This window comes from Ailuropoda melanoleuca, chromosome 4 (assembly GCF_002007445.2).
Source record: "Ailuropoda melanoleuca isolate Jingjing chromosome 4, ASM200744v2, whole genome shotgun sequence".
In the NCBI taxonomy this organism is placed as follows: Eukaryota; Metazoa; Chordata; class Mammalia; order Carnivora; family Ursidae; genus Ailuropoda; species Ailuropoda melanoleuca.
The window spans coordinates 132,658,412-132,664,319 of record NC_048221.1 but is presented as its reverse complement, the minus strand read 5'-3'; positions in this window follow the sequence as shown (position 1 = coordinate 132,664,319).

Sequence of the window (5,908 nt, the reverse complement as noted above, 5' to 3'; positions counted from 1 at the left end):
AGAGAGAGAGAGAGAGATTGAGAGAGACTGAGCAAGAGACGCAGACACAGAGACAGAGAGAGATTGAAAGAGAGACACAGAGACGTGAGAGACAGGTGGCAGACAGAGATTGAGAGAGACACAGAAGGGGAGATTGACAGAAACAGATTGAGAAAGACAGAGAGACCGAGAGGCAGAGAGAGGTAGAGACAAAGACAGTGAGAGAGAGAGAGAGACAGGGAGAGACAGAGACAGAGAAGGAAGACCTTGGAGGATGAAAAGCAGCCAATCTTTGTGAGGGGGGCTGTGCTGGGAATGGGGCCCGGCTTTAAGAGCTTGGGGAGCCACCTGGACCCCGAGATCTCTGTGGAGACTCAGCCTTGGACACATGGCATTTGCTGGCTCCTGCTCCTGGTCACCGGGACCAAGGTCTTCCCAAGTCCCAGATGCAGGAGCGCTGGGAGGGGAGGGCCGTGAGGCAAGAGCAGGCACCTCGGTCACCTTGGAGCAGTAGAGGCAGGTGGCAGCTGTTTTGAAATGAAAAGAAAGCCCACACACAAAAATAAAATTTAAAAAATCACTGCAATAGAAAACAAATTCTAAAGGTTAAGCTGGGAGAAGTGTCTCTGAAGCAAGTCCTCGCACTCCCCAAACTGTCCTTGGGGCGCAAGCTTTGCTCTTTTTCTCCACCTCCTTTGGTTTGGAAAGAGCTCTCAGGGTGCACGGCCAGAGCCAGGACCTGGTGGCGGTGGCACGGGGCACCCCACACGCGGCAGGTGCTCTGCCCGCGCCTGGCTCTCTGTTTAACAACCCCTGCGCGGCTTTAGCTCCGTGTTTGCTAATACCCTCGCCCTCGCCCTCCGCACCGCTCCCCTCCCTGTCGCCTTCGGTGAATGACCAACGCGGATGAAAAGAGAAAGGCGTCATTGAACTCCTGTTGCCTCTCTTGTCCAAACTAAATGAAAGGGAAACAGAAAAGCAACAGCGAGTAGCTATTTCTTATGTTCCTCCCTGGACGTTTTCAACCTGCTTCTCCCCCTGTGTCGCCTGTGCGGGAGAAGTCTGGGGGTCAGCCTTGATTTTCCGCCCCCCTCTCACCCCAGCACCCAAGCAAGCACCAAGACCTGGGGTTTCCTGCCTTTACAGAGCCCACCACCCTCCATGTGCACCTGCTCCCGCCTCCCCATGGTCTGCCCCCAGGACCACAGGGCTTCCTTCCACCAGCCTTAGTGACTCCTCTCCCCACCAACCCATCTTCTCCCTACTGGGGCCAGAATGCTATTTCTAAAACACAATTCTGTGTATCTCTCTCTTCCCTAGAAATCATTCGTTGACCCACAACTGTCATTTAGAGAATAAAGACCGAGCTCTTCTGCTTGGCGTGGAAAACTCCTTGGTCCCAGTTCTGCTGCTCCTGCAGCCTCCCTGCTTTCCCTCCCTGTCCCGGCCCCTTGCACCAGGATTCCACGCCCCTTCCTCTCTGCTCATGTGGCCCCACTTCTTGGCATGAACCTCTCCTATCCTGATGAACAGGATGGAGGCTCCTTCCTTCTTCCCGCCCACCTCCCTTCTTCCATCCCGCCAACAAATACTTTATTGGTGCTGACGCCGTGCGTGGTATCAAGTGCAGAGGATAAAAGGGATGGAGAGAGAAACACTTCTGTCTCCCTTCCACTCTTTCCCTTGGTTGTAAAAGGCAACTAGAGGAGGTCACAGTTGTGTCCCTTGGCTCCGTACCACCTGTTCCCCTTCCTAAGCTGAGCCATGTGTGTGTTTCCAGTGACGGTGTTTCTATCAGAGGCAGGTACGCATGCACTTGAGACTGCATAGTGCTGAAATGAAGGGTCTTCTTCAATATTTTTATCCTGCTTTTCATGTCTGAAACTATGCCAGGAACTCAGGGGAAGTCATTCGCAGAGAATCAATTCTATAAAAGGGAAATTACTGACAATTTGAGCCAGACATGAACATAGCTTTTATGATCTCTTTTTTCCTTTCACCACTTGAAAAGTCAGAGCAAAATTCACGTTAGAGGCTGTATTTCATTCTTTCAATAAGTATTTGAGTTGAATGAACGAGACTGTGAGTGAGGTATTTGTGTGACGGTTCTTTTTATGAAACGAGCTCCGAAATGTTAATATTTTCATGCTCGGAAATGTATCCCTGCCTGATGACTCTGGATGACTCCGTCCCTGTTCTTTCCACTCACTGTAAGTGTTGCAGGGACTTGGGCCAAAAGCAATACCACCTGCTCTAACCAGAAAGGAAAAGATGGGCTGTAGGTAGAGAAAGTATCACCGCGAATAGATCTCCAAGTACAATGGTTTCTTTGGGGGCTGAACCTGGGTGGCTTTGTGTAATGATAATCCTTCTGGGCTTGAGCTCATTTCCCTGTCACCTAGCCATCGGCGCATCTGTTTCGAGGGTGGGATATGAGGAAGGGGTGGAGTAGAGAACAGAAAATCACAAATATGAGAAAATGATCTCAATATTGTAGGTAATTTCAAAGGGTTCACATTAGTCAATTGCATCATTACCGGGAAGATACCATGGTAAAAACGAAGAGGAGAGACAGAGTCAGAAGAATTATGGAAACCCCATTACTAGGGATGTGATTTGGGGCCAGGGACTGAAGCTGGCCGAGCGTCATTTTCCATTGCTCTGAACGTGGCAACACCTACTTTCGAGGCTTTTTGTAAGGACTTAAGCGAAATAATGTATACCAAATGCAATGTCCGGTAAATAATGAGTGCTAAAAAAAAAAGAGTAGTTGTTGTTATTACTGAAATTTATTATTGTTAAGAATGAAATAAAAAAGGGGGGAAAGAAACTTATGCACGGGTTGGATCTTTTACCTGCATGAAAGTTTAAAACAGAAATAAATACCATCCCTCTTCTGCTCTGTTTATAGCTGTACTTCCATTTATAACATTTTCTCTGTAGCAATTTCAGAAGCACAACGTTGTCTTAACTTTATTTAAAGGAAGCAGTGCTGTGTTCCTATTTCCAAGTCACTCTAGGAGGCAATAAGCTATTGAAATATAATGTATTATAAAGTACCATTCAGTTCAATTCAGTTTAATTCTGTTCAGCAGATGTTTCCAGAACACAACAGGCATTTCTAGAATAGCAAAGCACTGTGATGTGAGGGAACGTGGAGATGAACAGGATGAGTAATACACTGAGGAGATGTAAATGGTTTCTGCAGGAACAGACCCGAGCGTCTGGGGCCTCTGACTCTGAATCCTGCCCTGTAACTGACTGGGTGACCTTGAGCAAGTCATTTAACTTCTTTAGGCTTTGCTTTCTTCAACTGGAGAATAGCAAATCCTATCTTGCAAGGTTGCGAAGAGGAGAGGAGAGATGGCATTGAGGGCACGAGATGCTTGCGGGCTATTTTTTTTTTTCAATTTTAGGTATTTACCGTACCATGCAATATTGGTTTCTGGAGTAGAATTCAGTGATTCATCACTGAACACCCAGTGCTCATCACGACAAGTGCCCTCCTTAATACCCACCCCCCATCTAGCACATCCCTCACCCTCCTCCCTCCATCAACCCTCTGTTTGTTCTCTATCATTAAGAGTCACTTATGGCTTGTTTTCTCTCTCCTTTTTTCCTTTTACCCCTTCCCATATGTTCGTTTGTTTTCTTTCTTAAATTCCATGTATAAGGAGATCATATAGCATTTGTCTTTCTCTGACTGACCTGTTTCACTTAGCATAATACATTCTAGCTCCACCCATGTCATTGCAAATGGCAAGATTTCATTCTTTTTTTTCCTTTTAGATTTTTGTTTATTTATTTGAGAGAGAGAGAGCATGAACGGGAAGAGGGGCAAAGGGAGATGCAGACTCCCCGCCGAACAGGGACCCCGACGTGGGACTCGATCCCAGGACCCTGAGATCATGACCAGAGATGAAGGCGGATGCTTAACCGACTGAGCCACCCAGGTGCCCCAAGATTTCATTTTTTTGATGGCTGAGTAGTATTCCACTATATATATATACACCACATCTTCTTTATCCATTCATCAGTCGATGGACATGTGGGCTCTTTCCATAGCTTGGTTATCGTTGATAAGGCTGCGATAAACATCGGGGTGCATGTGCCCTTTGAATCTATATTTTTGTATCCTTTGGGTAAATACCTAGTAGTGCATTTACTGGATCCTAAGATAACTCTACTTTTTAACATTTCAAGGACCCTCCATACTGTTCTCCAGAGTGGCTGCCCCAGTTTGCATTCTCACCCACAGTGCCTTGCGGGCTATTTTAAGTATGTGCCCAAGAAAGGTCCAAGAAAATAGGATGATTCGAGAGTGGACTCCGGCAGTGGCGACTTCCCGACCATCAATGGGTATGAGAGGGTGTTCCCAGAGTTGTGGGCTGGGAGTAGGTGGTGAAGACCGGCATGGACGAGGCGAGTCAGCTATTCAGTGCCACACAGACCACAGCTGCTTGGAAAGTAGGGACCTCCCTGAGCCTCTCTTTCCTCCTCTGACAAATGCGGAGACAAAATCTCCTTGAACCACTTCACAGGGTGGGTAGAACAGCACTGAGGAGACAGAAAATGACCCTGTAAATATTAAGTTGCTGTACTAGTCAGAGATAGTGGCCGTTATCCACTCTCCAAAAAGGAGGGACAGAGAAAAATCCCATCAGGGAGCGAGCTTCTCGCGTTCTGTGGTGTTCTCCAAAGCAGATTTTATTAAAATGAGCAGGCGGGGAACAATCGCCATCCCAGCCTTCTACTCAAAGTGTGGTCCATGCACCAGCGACATGGGCACCTCCTGGGAGCTTGTTGGAAACCCAGGACAGTGGTCTCCATCCTACACCAACTCAGTCAGAACCCGCATTCGAACAAAATACCCCAGGAGCCAAAGGCACAGTGAAGTTTGAGAAGCGTTGGTCTGGAGGCCTTGGTGTATAGAGAAACACAACACGCTCAGTAGGAAATTCACCAGTGCTAGACAAGAAGGCACCTTGGGTGCTTTGAGGTTGCTTTGGGCAATGCCAGAACGAACTGCAAACAATACAAGACAAGGGGGATACAAGAGAAGAATGAGAACCTATCTTCACTCAAGAAAGCCGGGACAACATTAAGCTGCCACCAATATGGGGATACAGACTGTTGGCTGTGCCCCAGAACCTCCTTCCTCCGCTGGATGGTTTAGCCCAGCAATCGATCCCTCTGTTCGCTCAGGTGCTCCACGGGAAAACCCTGTGAACAGCTGTCTCTACGGAGCCTAAATGCTTTCAGAGATCCTACTTAGTTCAATCAACATCACAAAGGCTTCTAATGCGGAGATAGCACTTAGGAACTCTGTTAGCAATTAGTTAATCATTAGGTCAACCAGCACTTACTGACGGCAGGACTAACTAGCTTAGAGGCACCCTGACATTTTTACTGTTGCAAGATAAATCAGAGGTGGAACTCATTGTCTGTCTGGGCATTGCCATGCTTTCTCACCTTTCATCAAGGGGGTCCTTCTGCTGGAACTCTTCTCCATTCTCTTCTCAATCGAACGCTTAATGAGCCTTTAGGATTTAGCTCGGTGTCCACCTTGGTCTCCATGTGACCCTGAGCTCCGCAGGACCCCCAGTCCATTTTGGAAAAGAGTACACAGGGAAGCTGAGGCTCCGGAAGGGGAATTTATTCTCTGAAAACGTTCATGTGGCCCAAGGAACCCCACGCAAAGCTTTGCGAAGCAGGGAAAGGCGTTACCCCTCACCGGAAGGTCCCCTCTGGCCGGGGCTTTCTTGGTGTTTTATAGGGACTGATGTATGCCACCCTCACAAGGACTATCCCCATTTTATACCCAAAAGAAAACCGAGACTCAGGGCAGTGAGGATTTGTACACACAAGATTTTTCCAGCTCCTGAGCTCTGCCCTTCTACCTCTGGGAGGGGAGTGGAAGAGGGGTGGA